Here is an 18,186-nt window from a genome sequence, read left to right as displayed (position 1 = left end):
CGTTTCTTCGCTCCCCGATGGAGGTGTGGCCATCCCCGACTCATGTCCTCCCTCCTGTGGAGGTGTGGCCACTCCTGACTCATGTCCTCCCTCCTGTGGTGAGCTGCCAGCGCTTCCCCCCTGGCTCCCTTCCTCTTCCCTGCTTCCTGGCGGTGACGCTGGTCCCGATTTCCAGCTGCTCCCCCCTGAGTCCTCTCTGGCTCTGTCTTCCTGGGGTGCCCCCCTAGACTCCCCCCTTGCCCTCGCCACTGGTGCTCCTTTCTGTGAATCCTCTGATTCACTGGAAAGACTAGGAGATCTCGGGTCGTCGTCGTCACTCATCTTTTCTTCTGCCTCCTCCCCTTCGCTCTCTGTTTCCTCCCTTGCCCGTGCTTCTGCTCCTAAACCCCTGACAACAAGTAAATATATATCTCATATTCTAAATACGTAACCATATTTACAGTATAATAGGGAATAGGTAACCAAGTACAGTGGTACCTCTGGTTGCGAACGGGATCCATTCCACAGGCCCGTTCACAACATGAAAAGAGCGCAACCTGAAGTGCCATATCTGCGCACGTGCGCGGCGCAATTTGGTGTTTGTGAGCATGCGCGAAGCACAATTTAGCACTTCTGCATATGTGCGAGTGGCGAAACCCGGAAGTAACCCTTTCCGGTACTTCCGGGTCACTGCGGGACGTAACCTGAAAGAACATAACATGAAGTGGACGTAACATGAGGTATGACTGTACATCTTTTCTGACTGCTGTATGGAAAAGCACATGAATCTGAGCTTTGAAGAGTTTTGTAAGTAAAACCATTTTATGACTTAGCTAACATGTGGTCTATCTCTGTGCTGGGTAAGTATGGAAGTTTGGAAATAACTTTTAAAAGGGGACATTTTGGGGGTTCACTGGAAGAGCACATTTTAAAAACATGTTTTCATGATCAGGCTTTGGCAGAAGCCAGCAGGGATGTGCACAACAGGTGTCATATACAATGTTATGCTCATCCTCCACCTCCACACTATAAATCAGGATGTGCAATGGGAATTGGCTGTTAAAGGAGGGGTGGGCAAGAAAAGGAGCAGTTCAGTGATAATACATCACTTATAAATCCATTAGGGAGGCTGGAGAAGGTGCTGGCATCTTATCGGAGTGCCACTGCAGCTCAGACTGAAGCTTTTAGGTGTTCACAGGAGGATACTGCAGTTACCAAGGCGAAAGAAGTCATTCAGATGGTCTGAATCCTAGGCCTTGGGGTGGGGAGGAACACAGTGCATTATCTATGGGGATGAAATTGCGATGATAATCTAGCAAGAGACTGGAGTGCTTATGTATACTGAGGGACTTTTCTTGGACTTTTCTTACATTTTAAAAAAGAAACGGGTGCTCTCTTGCTCTCACCCCTTTACAGCAGTCTTTGCCTGAAAGAGCATCATGTGGAAAAGAGGAGGGAGGGTGGGAGATCCAACAGAAAACTGAAGAGGATTGCTGGGTTCGTCTCAATTTATTCCCCAGGGAGCAGACCCAAGCAAGGCCCATTGGCTGGTGGGGCCTGCCCCCTGGGCACTCTCTAGAGCCAGGCCTGCCTCCAAAGGCCAATCTGCAGGCTGTCCAGCAGTTCCCACTGTGATAGGAATTTTATGGTCTTAGATATATGGTAATGTTCATAACCGCACATACATAGATCAACACAGGAAGGCCAACCTGGAACCATTTTGATTCCTAAACTGAGCAAATGTTTTCTCTGCAAGGTCAAACTGGAAAAGTCTCCCCATTGTCTCTTTCCTCACAAATCCTGTCTTAAGGACACATTTAAGATATGAATAGGGTGTGAGCCTGTGACCTGGCCCAGGAAATAAGTATTTTACCACTACAAAAGAATGGCCAGGCTCCCCAGGAAATCCAATCAAGTAACTTGCCAGACAGGAGATAAACTGTGACAGGAGAAAAACAACATTTAAATTTCTGTGATGTAGGTGGGATGTATCTGAGGGGTGGTCTTAGGTTACACCCCTTCTGTGATGTATGCATAATGTTTCTGGGGGTGGTCTTGATCTAGAGAATGGGGATTTCAAAAGTCTTTATAAGCCCTTGCACAGCATTTTTGTGGGTCCTCTTCCTCTCCTGCGTGTGAGGGGAGTACCCTGTTGCAACAGATCAATAAAGATCAAACTTTGCTTCTCAATATTCTCTGGTTGGCCTCTGTTATTCTCTCCTACCAATAGGGAACCTATGTAAGGACTCTATACGGGCTCTTGGATACCCCATAAGGGAAAAGGGCATATTTTTTATTTACAACACCACCAGCCAGCTGCTGGATTTGCTGACTGGGCCCGTGGCCAAGCTGCAGACTTCCCCATTTCATTTGCAAAATAAGTAGGCATGTTTTGTAGAGCAAAAAAGGAGGACACATTTGCTGACTTCTACTTTTAACTATAGATCACTACCCATGAAAAAAAAGGGTGTGTCCTGGAAAAAGAGGGCATATGGCAACCCTAGAATGAGTCCTAGGTTTGGTTCTTGAGAATAACAGAGGAACTGGCACTAATTGTTCTGTCTCTATGCACTGGCTGTGCTTTGCACCATTGCTGAAGAAAAATACTGAGCAATAGAGAAAACCCTCTAAGCTGTGCTTGAACTCTGGGGGTAAAAAGGAGACATGGAAAACATAGCGTGATGTTTCATCACCACTTATTTTCCCTAACATGTTATTTTATAAGGAGCAGATTCAATTGTGTGGGTTCTCCCTCCGACACACAATGGGGAGGGTCAATATCAATTGTTTACCTTTTGCTTATATGGGTAATGCTTGATAGTCTTTTTTCTGGAGGGACGCAGGGGTGCGCATACCCCTAAACATTTTGTGAATCTAAGCTTGGCCCCATTGAGGGGCAGTATTTCAATATGAGTAGGAAAATGAGATTACCCCTAAACATTTTTAAAGAAAAAAAGCACTGAGTTCATGCCAGCAGAAACTTGGTTTTAATTAAGACTGGAGCACTGAAAAGTACTAAATGCAGCACATACTTTTCAGTTCATCTGGCCCCTTAATAAAGCTGGCTTACAATTATGTGGTGTTGACAGTCAGTGTGAGCCTGCAGGCCTGAGGTGTTTATGAGCTCTGGGACTAGCGAGTAGAAAGTTAATTGTATGACTGGCACATTGCCCTTCACTCTGTAAAGGCTGGCCAAGTAACAGTTGGCACATGTGGGCATGCATGGCATTGTGCAGAGGCCACGGAACGTTTCCTGAAGATAATAATAAAGCTATCACATAAGTCTTTTAAGATTGCATGGTCTCCGTATTAACACTGCTAAGTAATCTCTGGCCCCATGCCCTGTCTACGTCCAGTTTAGCTTTGCTGCCTTTTCCATTACATCCATAACTTTGAGTCTTTGTTCTATCCAATTACAGACGAATGCCTTGCAAGACAAAAAACTTGCTAGACGAAAGGGTTTTGCGTTTCTTGAGCTGCTTCGCAAGACGAATTTCCCTATGGGCTTGCTTCGCAAGACGAAAAACGAAAACGTCTTGCAAGTTTGTTTCCTTTTTCTTAACACCATTAATACAGTTGCAACTTGACTTCGAGGAGCAACTCATAGAACGCGGTGTGGTAGCCTTTTTTGAGGTTTTTGAAGACTGGTGATTTTTAAAGCTTTTCCAAAACTTCTTTTGCAGCCATTTGGTAAGTTAAACTTTTAAAACTTTTTTTGGATTTTGGGTTGGGGTGTTTGGAATTCGAGGACTTGGTGTTGGGGAGGGGTTTGCAAGAATCTGGAAACTTGTGTGTTTTTTTTCTGCATTTTTATGATTTTTTGTGACCATTGGGCCACTCTGCTGTTTTTTTAAAAAAAAATCTGGATTTGAATTTCTGTGTGGTGGGTGGCTGGGGGAACAGTTGAGGAGGGGTTTGCAAGAATCTGGAAGCTTGTTTTTTTCCCCTGCATTTTTATGATTTTCTGTGACCATTGGGCCACTCTGCTGTTTTTTAAAAAAAATTCTGGATTTGAATTTCTGTGTGGTGGGTGGCTGGGGGAACAGTTGAGGAGGGGGTTCTTCAGCAAGAAGCAAAGAGTGGAAGAGGAACCTTCTTCAAGTTGTCTCCCAGAGTCTTAGAAAATATACTGTACACTTTGTTGATTTTTAAATGTTTTTCTGTCATGTTTAGAAACTTAATTTATTGTTCCTTCAATTTTTGAAATGCTCTTTACAGTATGTGTGACTTTAAAGAGCACTTAATAAACTCTTGTTGTACCAAATTTGGCTTTGTTTGGACTTTTTTGACCATAGGAACGCATTAATTGGATTTCAATGCATTCCTATGGGATTTCGTGCTTCGCAAGACGAAAAATTCGCTAGACGAAAAAACTCGCGGAACAAATTAATTTCGTCTTGCGAGGCACCACTGTACAGTGGAAGCCCGTTCGGCTTCTGAAACGTTCAACAACTGAAGCACAAAGGCAAAGTCTTCGAATGTCGGCAAAGTCAATGGGGAAAAGAAAGAAATGCGCCTCAGAAATTGTTCGGCTTCCAAGGCGCATTTGAAAATGAAAGCAGTCACTTGCAGGTTTTCAGTGTTCAGGAGCCGAAATGTACAGCTTCCAAGATGTTCGACAACCGAGGTTCCACTGTATTAGTTTTTCTACCTTGTAGTGAGATTTCTTAACACTGTGTGTTCCATTGCATGCTGTGTTGCTCTTAAACTGTTCGTATTTCATGAGCTGCAGTTTGCATAATAATAATAAAAATAAAAGGTTCCAATGCAGCACAGCAGAGACAGACCTTATGGTCCAAGTTCACCAGGGCAAAGTGCAAGATGATAGCAAAATAAAAATTTATCTGACTCATTCACAAGGAGATGCTGCTGTTACAGATACCGCCACAAAATTCCCAAGTGTGGGTGGGCTGGTTTGCTTTTATCGGGAACATCTGCCCCATTCACATCACAAGATGGAAGAAAGAATATTTCCATCCGTACTCCGCAATGGCACTGGGGATCCCATTCCTATGACTATGTCTTCATATCCCACTCTGCACTGCAGACTGTGTGCCCAATTCGAATCCAACAGGATTGAGAATTTCATGCAGTGCACTGTTTGAAGTGGACCTTTTGATTCAGCCTAATAATTCTTCATGCAGCTCTCCACTGGGCTCTCCTGCCATCTTGTGGACCATGTCAGGATTTACATTTTGCATCTTTATCTCGAGAAGCCGTTCTCTTGCATTAACATTAAGAAGCTCATTTGCTCTTACCCCACCCCTCCTCTTTGTGTTCCATATTATTTCAACAGAGGATTTGGCAGAAAAATAAAACAAATGTCTCAGTTAGTGCAGGTTTCATGTTTGTGCCCAATTTAAGCCCCGTTTCAGAGATGACTGATCGGGCATACCCCCCTGACATTTTAGGAAGGCAAATCGAGGCCCCCACCACCACTCCACTGACCCCACTGCTCCCCCACTTGCCCCCTTCCTCACCCACCCACCCCCTCACCACGGCCTGCTCAGTTGTCCCCTCCCACCTTTGTCCATTGGCCGCCTCCTCCTCTGCAGCTTCGGGAGATGTCGTGCTGACTGATGTGTCCTGGGGAGGAGAGGCTGCATGGTGGGACGTGGAAGGCAGCTTCCAGAAGTGCCACAATGGAAGGAGAAGAAGAGTGGCGACATTCGGTTTTTCTGGTTCTGCACTCTGGTGTGAGCCAAGTAATTCACGCCACAGTGTGGAACCAAAAAAGTGTGTCTTTTGGCCCCATGCTCTGATGCTGCCACAGCATGGGAGCCAAAACGGACCATCTGGGATTGGGATCAGAAGCAGGGGTGGCTTCTGATAATCTGGGATGTCCTGCTTAAAATGGGACACTCAATATTTGTGTTACATGCCTTCATTTTTAATCAAAATGGCAAGGTGATGGAAGTTTCATGGGGCAGGAAGGTTAGTGCTTGGCTCTGGCGCATCAATCCCAACCACGGGTTTGGTGAGCCAGCTGCTCCCTCAGTCCCTCTTGTTCTGATATTAAATTACATATATTTACATCCTGCCTTACATATATTTACACTCCTTACCCTTTGAATAGGGCTGGGTGAATGAATGCCCCACTCTTTGACAACGAAGCTTCATGATGATGTAATGGGGAGAAAGGTGGCAAGCTCCAGTCTTCTACCCTTTCAAAATGTTTGAATTACAGATAGGTAGCCGTGTTGGTCTGCCATAGTCAAAATAAAAAAATTCCTTCCAGTAGCACCTTAAAGAACAACTAAGTTAGTTCTTGGTATGAGCTTTCGTGTGCGTATCTGAAGAAGTGTGCATGCACACGAAAGCTCATACCAAGAACTAACTTAGTTGGTCTTTAAGGTGCTACTGGAAGGAATTTTTTTATTTTGAAAATGTTTGAATGTTTGACTTGTTGTTGTTTAGTTGTTTAGTCGTTTCCGACTCTTTGTGACCCCCTGGACCAGAGCACGCCAGGCACTCCTGTCTTCCACTGCCTCCCGCAGTTTGGTCAAACTCATGCTGGTAGTTTCAAGAACACTGTCCCACCATCTCGTCCTCTGTCGTCCCCTTTGCCTTGTGCCCTAAATCTTTCCCAACACCAGGGTCTTTTCCAGGGAGTCATCTCTTCTCATGAGGTGGCCAAAGTATTGGAGCCTCAGCTTCAGGATCTGTCCTTCCAGTGAGCGCCATAGCTAATTAGACCCTACCTTTTATATAGGCCACTAGTCTGCTTAGCCCAGTACCACCTCCTCCAGCTGGCAGAGGAGGGAGGGGGAAGGCAGGCAGACAGATGGACTGAGGGAGGAGGAGGAGGAGGAGGAGGAGGAGGTGGAACAGAGCAGTCCCGACTCCGATGGCAGCAGAGGAAGTCACTGGCAGAGTGCAAAAGGTGACAAAAAGCAAACTTTTGGTCCATGGCCTCTCCCAGGTTTGGGGGTGCTGATACAGCTCCTTGCCAAGAGTGCAAGAGAGGCTAGGTAGGCCTCTGTGTTTTTCCCGATACTGCCTTAAAAAAAAAAAAAAAAGACAGTGGTGAATATAACATTGTTTTCAATACATGGTTGAAATTGATGATGATTTATTCAACTATTTTTAACATCTCCATAGTTATTTTAATTATTTTGCCTTACTGTCCATTTTTAACTACTGAAAAGTGTATTATCTTTAACTTCTTAGGTGATGATGGTAACCATTAACATCCATTGTTTGATTCTTAACCTGCCCATCCAAATTAGCCAAATTCACAGCAGTCATTCATACAGTGTGTCTGGGTAGGGTAATATATCCCCCCCCCCCAATATCAGATTTATTAGATAACTGGGTGCTGCTTAGGAGTTGGCATTGGGGCCCTTCTTACCAAAGCCTGGCACAATGTTGACCAAGCGGCGGTTGTACTGTATGCGCCTCTTGGCATGGCCAGTCTTCTTCTTCTTCTCTTGCTTTGGGGTCTGGCCTCTCACTTGGGCAGCACGAGTCAGGGATTCATGGCCCTTACCACCCAGCATGCATGCAGCAACCTCTAGAGTTGTGACGTCACTGATGCCACACTGCCCATCATCTACCCGGGGGGGGGGGTGTCTTATCAAGGAGGGCCACCTGATCCTCAGGCACAATGTCCTCCAAGGGCTCAACATGGGTGTTATGGTGAGCTGCTGTTTCTTGCCTCAAGGGTGTGCAGATTCTGAGCAAGAAGGAAGAGCTGCATGGTTCCACCCTCAGTCGCCGATCCGAGATGGAGCTGGGAGAGCCGAGAAGCTGCCACTGCTCTGCGCACGCAGACGAAGGAAAGATCTGGTAGGGTAACATTGATATTTGCCTTACTTATTTGCTTCACAATAAATATGAAAAGCATCTCACTGAAAAACTGACTGTGGTGGCGTGGGGAGAGGAAGGTCTCAAAATCATAAAAAGTCTGCTGCTGTGGCAGTCGTGGAGCCATCAGTTTTGGGGTGGTTAACTTCAGACAGGGTAACTAGAAGATCAATAACAGCACTCAAAGTTTGAAGTTAAATTGGGTTCAGTTTTTCACCTTCCTGGTGTGTGTGGTGTGTGTGTGGGGTGTGTGTGGATTCAACTGCAAGCAGAAGGAGGAACCATCCCCTCAGGCCTACGAAAGCCTGAGGCAATATGCCTGCTTGATGGACAATTAAGATAGAATCAGACACTCATTGGGCAGGGTTTTTTGAAAACAATAACATTATATTTGACGATGAGTGAGACTGAAATGGGAATAGCAAAATACAATGAAGTGAGAAGTGCAGCAGACCATAATCAGCTGGCAGTTCAGCAAACTGACAACCAAAGTGGGACAGCATCCCTACTCTGGATACAAATCCAGCATCTTCCATTTAGCAGCTCTCATGGGAGCAAGAAGGTGCATGTCTCTGCATACCCTCTGGCTGCAGAGGGATGGTGACCATTTTACAAGTCCTTAGCAACCCTAACCTTGGTGAGTTGGGACTTCCGTCTGCATGCGAAGACAGGCTCCAGTGGATTGGGTCCAATGGTCCAGAAGGCAGTTTCTGCACATGCTGCAGAGGGAAGTGAGAGTCCACTTGGGAAGGTAGCCCATTTAGGAGAAGGAAAACTTTAATCCTAACCCCCTGCTGCTTTGTGGGATATCTTCAGGAGAAGAAAATGCTAAGGAGTAAACCCTACACAGATCTGGAGCAGAGTCCCTAAGGCAGCTGGATGGCACCTTGTATGCCTCCTTCCAGCAATTACTGCAGCCAAGATGGTGCCAAACGTATTGCTCTGCTTTCCTTTGGACCACATCTGTGGGGCTGAGAATGGGGGTCAGGTTGTCGGGGCAGCGCAAGACCTCCACATACACTGCCCAGACTTGTGTCCTGGGGAAGTCATTTTGGTGTTGCTCACGCAACAGTTTGACTTCACCCCTGGAGGCACACTCCATTGTTTCTTGAGACAGACAGAAGCCAACAAAGTATTCTAAAGCTTTGAAAACACCAGAGTTAAGCAATATAATCCTAATGTGCAGGATTGATAAGAATGATCATGGTACAAAGCCTCCAGTCTTCCATAGGAAAAACCGAAAAGCCCTAAAACTCAGAGCAATTTGCTAGAGGTGAAGCCTGGCCATTCTGAGGGCTTAAGGCAAAGTTAACCAAAGTGACTGCAAGGTTTATTTGCCATGGAAAGAAATAAGAGTGCAGGAGGCACCCAGGAGATGTTGCTGCTGCTTCCATACCAATTTTCAACTTAGTTACTTCCTCATGTTTATTTTAGCCTTCTGTTTGCAGAACAAACTAGAGTTCTCTTTATCTTCAGAGCCATAGAAACTACTGACTCTTCCATCTAGAAAAAAATTCCATTGAGGAGTCACTAACCTTTTTCATTTTTGCTTGGGAGGAGCCCCGCCTTTAGCAGGACAGCAGCAGCCTTACTGCTCCTGAATGTTGTGAATCTCAATGCTTAATCAAGTAGCAGGGCTGAAGTTGCCATGTGTAAATAAATCTCAAAAACTAATTCTTTAGAAAACGAATGATGCTATTATTATTACAATAATGTATTAAATCCTGCCGTCCCCCCCCAACTGACAACCCCTGTTAAAGATTATGAAAGGAAATTTGGGTTGTTTCCACATGTCAAGCTTAAAAGTGGCACTGTTAGGGATGTACACTTGAGTTTTCTTCCAAATTACAGCCTGCAGTTAACAGCATTGATGCAGAACATACCCTTGGTATGGAAACGGAGCACATTCTATTTTTACACATTTGGTGTACATACTGTCCCCGACACTGCCTGTCACTTAAGTGCTTAATAAACACTTAAGTGCTTAATAAACCTAAGGTGCCTAGTTCCCCTCACCTCCATTTTTCCAACTGCACATTATTAGCTTTCTTGCTGCACAGTTTTGTGGCCAACCTCACACTAAAAAAAATACCCTGGAGATTGATAGCAATTTTTGTGCCCCTGCCCATGTGATGAGTGCTCTGATGTGAGATTTGAAGCCATGTATGGTCAGAGTGTAAAGCACGAAACTGTTGCTTGATGCAACAGGTGCCATTTTCCTGCCTTCATCTCTTTGCCTCTTTGCATCAGATATGAGAAATTCTAAGAAAAACGGTATTCCAATAACTCTGTTCCAGCCCTTGATCCATTAGATTACTGCTGATAGAACAAAAAGCCTTGGCTTTATGTCTTGGTATGAGGGACCTTTCACAGGGGATGTTGAAATTAAAATCCAATTAAAAATCCACATTGTAAAGCTACACTTAACAACCTTACTGATTAATCTTCCAATTAATCCCATTAATACATTCAGACTTTTTCATAGGTTTCCACAGGTATTGAGGAATCAACTGTGAGGCTCTTTTATATTATATTCATAGAGAAACGTTGCTCTTTATCACATTGGCAGAAGTACTTGATTCATTGATCTTTTTGACCCCAAAGTATTTGTGGCACTTTGATAATGTCGGAGCTCTAAGTGGGATCCTGCAGGACCATTGGGACAAGCTGGTATCCGAAATATCCTTTTGTGTGCTGAAGTGCTTTTTTTGGTGGATATTTTTCAGTCCTGTGGATGTGGAGAGTGGAGAAGAGCCTTGGAGAGGGAAGGCCAGTCTTGTCCACACCTACCTGGCTGCTCAGCTCTGCTTGTTGGGTGACAGTGATCCCTACAGTCTGGATGGAGGCTATAGTGAGGCTGGCACTAATCAAGGCCAGTCTTCTTCACCCCCAGCTACTCCTTCCTCCCTTTCAGTATTTCTGAACAACTCTTATCAGCCCCAGCCAGCAGGGCAAATGGTTGGGGATGATGGGAGTTTCAGGGCTCTTCCACATTTCCATTTCTCCTGCTGCTCTCCCCTGGGAAAACCTGCTGTTTACTGCGGAATTGCAACGAACGCCTGTTGTGTTTTCTGCAGATTGACATTTGTTCCAGTTTAGTGCTAAACAGCAGGTTTTCCTGGGACAAATGAAACGCAGCTTGGACTCATGCCTGGAAAGCACGGGTGTAAGGGTTCCAAAGGGTTGCTCGAGAGCAAGCAGGCAAATGCCTCCTTGCTCGGCTGTGAAGCCTTGCTTTTGATGCCAAAATAAACTTATCTGTCCAGAGCGCCACTCTCCCGTGGCTGGCTCATTCACTGGCAGAATCCGTGAGTGGCCGGTCCTTAAACCTTCCCCAGGAAAGTAGTTTCTTGACACCCAGTCTGCGCCTCCCCTCTTGGCGGGAAAGCTTACTGCGCAAGGAGGGCGTGGGTAACGGAGGACCTCTCTCCTCCCCGCTTTGCCCAGGCAAGGTGTCCTGGCACCACCTCGACTCCTCCGAGCCCTGAAGCTCCTCTCCACTGGAGGCGTGGTTACTCTCCTCTGCTGAGGAGGAGCAGCTTCCCACGATCTTTGGGGGCTCTCTGTAATCCATCCGGCTTTTCCCCTCTCCCCCTTGAGCCGATGGCAGTTCCCTGACAACGGGGCAAGCAGAAAACTTATCGGCTCATGACAAGTGGCAGTGTGGCTAAGTCAGAAACCTGCAAAGAGTACTAGTTTGAGGCCGTATTGGCTTGTGTGGGTTGTTACTGGTTTGGAGGGGAAGATTATTGGTCCAGATTAGCTCCCTGTATTTGTTCCGTTGTTGGCTAATTTATGGATTTGTTTGTACAATTGTTTTAATGTTAACCAGGTACATATTTAAAATTATTATTGAATAAACAACTTTTGATTTTGCAAGCTTCAAATCAGGCATGACACAGATATCTAGATGGTGTGGCACTCCCTCCCAAACAGAAGCTGCACAGACACCAGTTTGAAACAGCCCCAGCCCCTCCTTATTTAGGTGTGTCAGATAAAGAGAGCTAGATGTCATTAGCACATCCTGGTGACATCCCAACACTCTCAGGGGAAATTGTATAGAAACGGAGACAAGGCCACAGCCTTCAGACCAGCTCTTAAAGGGACCGCCAATTCTGAAGTAGGCTCCTAATCCCATCTGGGTCATAACGTGCCCAGATCAAATCACGAGAGCCCACTTTGGAATCAGAGCTCGGTGAATAGACACCCCTTCTCTTGTCACAGTTTCTTGTGTCAAAGCTGACGGTAGGAAAGGCATTTTCAGATTCCACTCTGGCTCTCCTCGTACCACTGGACTGCCAGCAGGTATCGCATGGTTCTGTGTCCTATTCTCCACCTCCCCTTTCGCCATCCTTCATGCAAAGCAGCTGCAATGCAGCCTGCTTACCAGCAGCTATTAACACCAGCTGCTATTTCTGTTTCTCATCTAACAGCTTCTTTTAGTCAAACAGGTCTCAGAATGATCACACAGAAGGAATCCTGCAGCTTGCCAAATAGTGTTTCTGGCAGAAGAGACCAACTCTTTAATATACATCATGCTTCTGAAGCTTCTCACATTGCCTCATCAAATTTTCGGTTGCCTGGCAGCAAAGCTTTGCAAAAGAAGTTCAGCAGCCGTTGAACTGGGTACCATGAGAGCCTAGGGAAGATGTCAAGCAGTTTGTTTTATTTGTATTGGTATCTGAATGTGAACACTTTTCTATATTTGGAAAAGTCCATACGTATTTTGTGTTAACAAATTCTATCTGCCATCCATTCATTCCATATGTAAACTTGTTGTCTTTCAAAAAATGGATTGGCCCAAAAAACACTGAGGGGCTTGATTCTATTATATAAGCTGGCCCCCCATACCATGGTTTTCCTGAAGCTTTAGAAATGATACAATAAACCTATTACTGAGGGGGATGCTCACCTTTTAAAAACTAAAACTGGGAAGTCTGATTTGTGCATATAATGCTATGTAATTATAATTGTAATTATATTGTTTACCAGCAATAACAGGGGCATTTGCCCTAAATTAATTAATCCATAAGCAGACAAAGAATAAACATCAGAATAAAAAATTATCAACTTTTCATTAAAAAGTTATATTCAAAACCATTCAAGTCAGATAACACATTTATAGTCAGTTTCCCTTGAGCGCAGATGGAACTTTAAGTGGCTTATAGTCTTTGCTGGGTTGATCGATTTTTCTGCTGATTTTTTTAAAATATATGATTATGAAATGCAGGTCTTATTTTAAAGATGTGCGTATGTTGGTTGGTTTGGTTGTTATGCACTGCTTTGCAAATAATGTTTTCTTAAAAAGTGGTTTGTACGTTTACTAAACTTGAAGACAGATGGGCCTGTGGTTTGGTCAGGTCCTTAGTCTGGCATCTTCACCGGCCCCTCTTGGTCATCTCTTAGCAATCACATTTCACAACAAGGCTCCTATTTGAAAGGGCAGATCGACACTCATGGTTTTAAACATTAAGTAACGGTTGTCACCTAGACAGCATCTTAAAAAGCAAAAAGAAAAAGAAAAGAAAAAAGAAAAGGCAGAAACATCACCTTACCAACAAAGGTCCGTATAGTTAAAGCCATGGTTTTTCCGGTAGTGATGTATGGAAGTGAGAGCTGGACCATAAAGAAGGTTGATCGCCAAAGAATTGATGCTTTTGAATTATGGTGCTGGAGGAGACTCTTGAGAGTCCCATAGACTGCAAGAAGATCAAATGCATCCATTCTTAAGGAAATTAGCCCCGAGTGCTCACTGGAAGGACAGGTCGTGAAGCTGAGGCTCCAATACTTTGGCCACCTCAGGAGAAGAGAAGACTAAACAACAACAACGGTTTTCACAATGTAGATCATAGAATCATAGAGTTGGAAGAGACCACAAGGGCCATCGAGTCCAACCCCCTGCCAAGCAGGAAACACCATCAGAGCATTCCTGACATATGGTTGTCAAGCCTCTGCTTAAAGACCTCCAAAGTAGGAGACTCCACCACACTCCTTGGCAGCAAATTCCACTGTCGAACAGCTCTTACTGTCAGGAAGTTCTTCCTAATGTTTAGGTGGAATCTTCTTTCTTGTAGTTTGGATCCATTGCTCCGTGTCCGCTTCTCTGGAGCAGCAGAAAACAACCTTTCTCCCTCCTCCATGTGAAATCCTTTTATATATTTGAACATGGCTATCATATCACCCCTTAACCTCCTCTTCTCCAGGCTAAACATGCCCAGCTCCCTTAGCCGTTCCTCATAAGGCATCGTTTCCAGGCCTTTGACCATTTTGGTTGCCCTCCTCTGGACATGTTCCAGTTTGTCAGTGTCCTTCTTGAACTGTGGTGTCAATAACTGGACACAGTACTCCAGGTGAGGTCTGACCAGAGCAGAATACAGTGGCACTATTACTTCCCTTGATCTAGATGCTATACTCCTATTGATGCAGCCCAGAATTGCATTGGCTGTTTTAGCTGCCGCGTCACACTGTCGGCTCATGTCAAGTTTGTGGTCAACCAAGACTCCTAGATCCTTTTCGCATGTACTGCTCTCAAGCCAGGTGTCCCCCATCTTGTATTTGTGCCTCTCATTTTTTTTGCCCAAGTGCAATACTTTACATTTCTCCCTGTTAAAATTCATCTTGTTTGTTTTTGCCCAGTTCTCTAATCTGTCAAGGTCGTTTTGAAGTGTGATCCTGTCCTCTGGGGTGTTAGCCACCCCTCCCAGTTTGGTGTCATCTGCAAATTTGATCAGGATGCCCTTGAGTCCATCATCCAAGTCGTTGATAAAGATGTTGAATAAGACCGGGCCCAAGACAGAACCTTGTAGCACCCCACTAGTCACTCTTCTCCAGGATGAAGAGGAACCATTGATGAGCACCCTTTGGGTTACATGACATCTTACTTTTAACCTTCGTAATGCATTATTAAAATGTGACACCAGAGGGCCCTGCAGAGCAACCAGCAACCGTCAACAGGGAAACTGTTTTGATGGAGAAAACAAAGAAACAGTTTTAATTTACAAGTAGGCCCTGTGATATTTTAGAAAGACATATCTAATATCATTCTAATAAGGTTAAACAGGTCCGTGTAGGTCCAGCACAAGGCAGAAAGCGAAGCAATTAGCAGAGGCCTGCCGGTGGAGCCAGACCTGCCTTCTTCTTTGCTGCTGCACCCTTGAGCTGGACCGGCCCACACATGAGGCAAGGTGAGGCAACTGCCTCAGATGGCAGGATCCACAGGGACCGCAGGTCCTGATGCAGCAGATCTTTATTCCACCTTTGCTCCTGATGTTGGCCTTTACCAAGCCCTTCTTCCCTGGCAGGCGGAGAGCAGCATTTGGTGGTTTGCCTCAGGTGCCAAAATATATTGGGCCTGCCCTGCACTTGAGGATGAGGCCAGCCCAGAAGTGAGGAGCAGCTAGGTGAGTCAGATGGTAGCAGATCAGGAAGAGGGACTCACCTGCTGCCGCCTGAAGTGGTACAGTCAGGAATTCCTCAGACAACGGCCTCATTCTGCTGTGTAATGCATAGGACGGCTAACAGCTTCCCTCACTGAAGGACTTTAAGGATATGCTAGCATCAGTTTGCATGGAGGAATGGGTAGGGCTTGAAGGAGATATGGCAGGTGTGTACTGAAATGAAACCAAACATTATTTCTCTGCATTGTAAAGCTGTATATTGAGGAGTGAAATCAAACCAGCTGATTGTGTTTCCTAACACCAAACTAATACCTTTCGTCTGGGCCAGCCCTATGATGAGGCAGAGGGAGGCAGCTGCCTCAGGTGACAGGTGCTGAGGTGCAGGGAGGGACAGTGCCATGTGAGTGCCATGTTGTCTGGCCTGTACCCCTTGCATTAGCCTGCTGTCCTCAGGATGAGGTCCTTTTACCAGTATTGAAGATTAAACTGCCAGTCAAATTGGCTTCTGTCTGTGCCTTAGGAGAAGGCACTATCTTGAACTTTGCCCAAGGCAGCAGATTGTCCTGAGCTGCCTCTGCTCTGTGTTTGGGGTGTTTTGTTCTGGGCCAAGTAACATTTTCTGGGGAGTATCATTTTATCTTTCTTTACTGCTGTTTTATCTTCAGTTGCTTGTTATCAGGTGAAACTCCTGATAAATCTAAAACAATTTATTTCAGCACCTACACACGCACACACTCAACTTTAGAGATACGGAACATGGAGCCGTCCATTTATAAATGGACTGCTGGATGCTGACACTGCTGTTTCCATGGCAACCTGTCAGAGTGCGCAAGGCTGTGAAGATGCATTCATAAGCATCAAATAGCAACAGGGTGTTCTTTCAGATCTAATATATATGTCGTATCAATTTGAAATGCAGCTCCTCATTTTTATCTCTCTCTCTTTGATTTTCCATGCACACTATACATTCAAAACACATCCCCCCCAAGAACCATGCAAACTGTAGGTTGTTACTAGTGCTGGGAATTGTAGCTCCATGGGGGTAAACTACGGTTCCCCTGGTTTTTTGGGTGTATACTTTAAGAATATGGTGTATACACCAGCATGAGATTTTCTGTAACACCCTGTTCATCCATCACTTTACTTTGTATGCCTTAGAAGAAGCACACTATAAATTATGCTTCAGTTAACCTTTAGTTTCAACTTTGCATTTTGACTCCTGATCAAGGGCTAAAATTGTTGTAGGCGAAAACTCATTGGACTTGTTTGCTACTAAAATTCTATACTACATACAGGTATTGAGATTTTCCTCCCTCCTTTTTTTGGTCTATTTTGGATGCTGACGGTTTGGATGCTGACTGTTGTATGAAATTTGCCACATAGAACCTAATTAAGGCAGGATATAGTTTGGCCACATATGTGCCAAGTGTGTTTTGGTTTTTCAGTTTAACACTGGCCTCCACGTGGCGTGATGTGTCCAAATGTGTGTCTATGTTTTCTAAGCTGGCTGAAGTAAATCTCCACTGAAATACTGTTACAGTTTTACAGGAAGAGGGATGACATTTGTATGTGCAAGCTGGACAACTGCCAGTTTGTGAAATCAAAGAGCAGCTTTGCACAATATTCATGCAATTGAGAGCTCTGGGTATAGATTTAGCACTTGCCCAGAAATTAACATTTGGGGCAGAATCCACTGTTTATCCTCAGGGCACTGCTTGTTTTAAAACATTAAGCATGTAAGAGACTTTTGACAAAATGATACAGTGATATATTCCAGTGTGAGAACATGCAGGCTTTCAAGTTTCCACACTACAAAACTGACTCATGGCCCAGGTTTTATTTAGATTAAAGTTCTAAACAGGGTAGCTGTCAAGTTTCGAACAGCTTGGCAAATCCAAGTATAAACAGGGCCTTGAACAAAAGCAGGCTCGGCAGGTTCCGGTCATCTTTGCTCCAGATTAAGACCCAAACTACATTTTATGCAGAAACGTGTCTCACTGTAATAGCCTAACAGGCTTTTTAAATCAAGGAGAGCTACTTGTTTTTTTGGATGGTCAAGGTCAGAGCAACAGCATGCCCACCACTGGCTTGGTGACTTTCCCCATGCTTCAAAATTTTGAAACAAATACAAATTTTATTACTAAACCCCCTCAATACTACTATAACTCAGGGGAATGGGTGGCGCTGTGGTCTAAACCACTGAGCCTCTTGGGCTTGCCGATCGGAAGGTTGGCCATTCAAATCCATGCGACGGGGTGAGTTTCCGTTGCTCTGTCCCAGCTTCTGCTAATCTAATCATCATCATCATCATCATCATCATCATCTAGCAGTTCGAAAGCATGCCAGTGCAAGTAGATAAAAAGGTACAGTTGTGGCGGGAAGGTTAAACGGCGTTTCCGTGTGCTCTGGCTTTCGCCATAGTTGCCTTTGACTGGACTTAACCATCCAGAGGTCCTTTACCCTCACCTTTCTACTATAACCAACCAAAGATTAAAATGTCATAATCAAGCAGCACAATAAAAACATATCAGAGCCTCTGACTATAGCCTTAGTATATGGCATCTTGACATACATGACAAGATGCTGGCAGATGTGTCTCTCCTTTCTCATAGGCCGATTCTGAAAATAATCATGTCTCCCATAGCTCCAGTACTGGTGCATGGCTGCCGTCTCCATGGCGACCGCTTGCTCTGTAGAAAGCGCTGAACATGAATTCTCTTGCAATGTCCTGTAGCAGTTCTGCCTTTTGCAGAAAACCATGTGGTTTCAAATAAAGAGAACGAAATGTATATATATATATTTCTTTGCATATCGCTTCTCTCTTTCCACCAGCTCATTTTATCAGGCCCCAAATCTTCAGTTCACTGTCTCTCTTGACAAGCATTTTTTTTACCGCTACCACCTCCCTACCCTCTCTACACCCAGTGTGTTTCTTCTAGAAAAAAAGGTGCACCATGAAGTTGTTACAGTAAGTGCTGCACTTTTAACCAGTATGTTTCTTCTA

The 18,186-nt window shown here is 44.8% G+C and overlaps 1 long non-coding RNA gene across 1 annotated transcript; it reads right to left on the bottom strand.

Moving 5' to 3' along the window:
• Window positions 1–12,282: 12,282 nt before the first annotated feature.
• On the bottom strand, window positions 12,283–17,874 carry LOC310689383. The gene is made up of 3 exons (XR_014517435.1): window positions 17,755–17,874; window positions 14,667–14,744; window positions 12,283–12,424 (listed from the first exon to the last, which is right to left on the bottom strand). It is a non-coding gene; the product is annotated as an uncharacterized lncRNA (long non-coding RNA).
• Between the last annotated feature and the right edge of the window lie 312 nt (window positions 17,875–18,186).

The sequence above is a fragment of the Podarcis liolepis genome (assembly GCF_965112155.1).
Source record: "Podarcis liolepis genome assembly, chromosome: 1".
Classification (NCBI taxonomy): Eukaryota; Metazoa; Chordata; class Lepidosauria; order Squamata; family Lacertidae; genus Podarcis; species Podarcis liolepis.
This window is presented reverse-complemented; position numbering and strand designations above follow the sequence as displayed.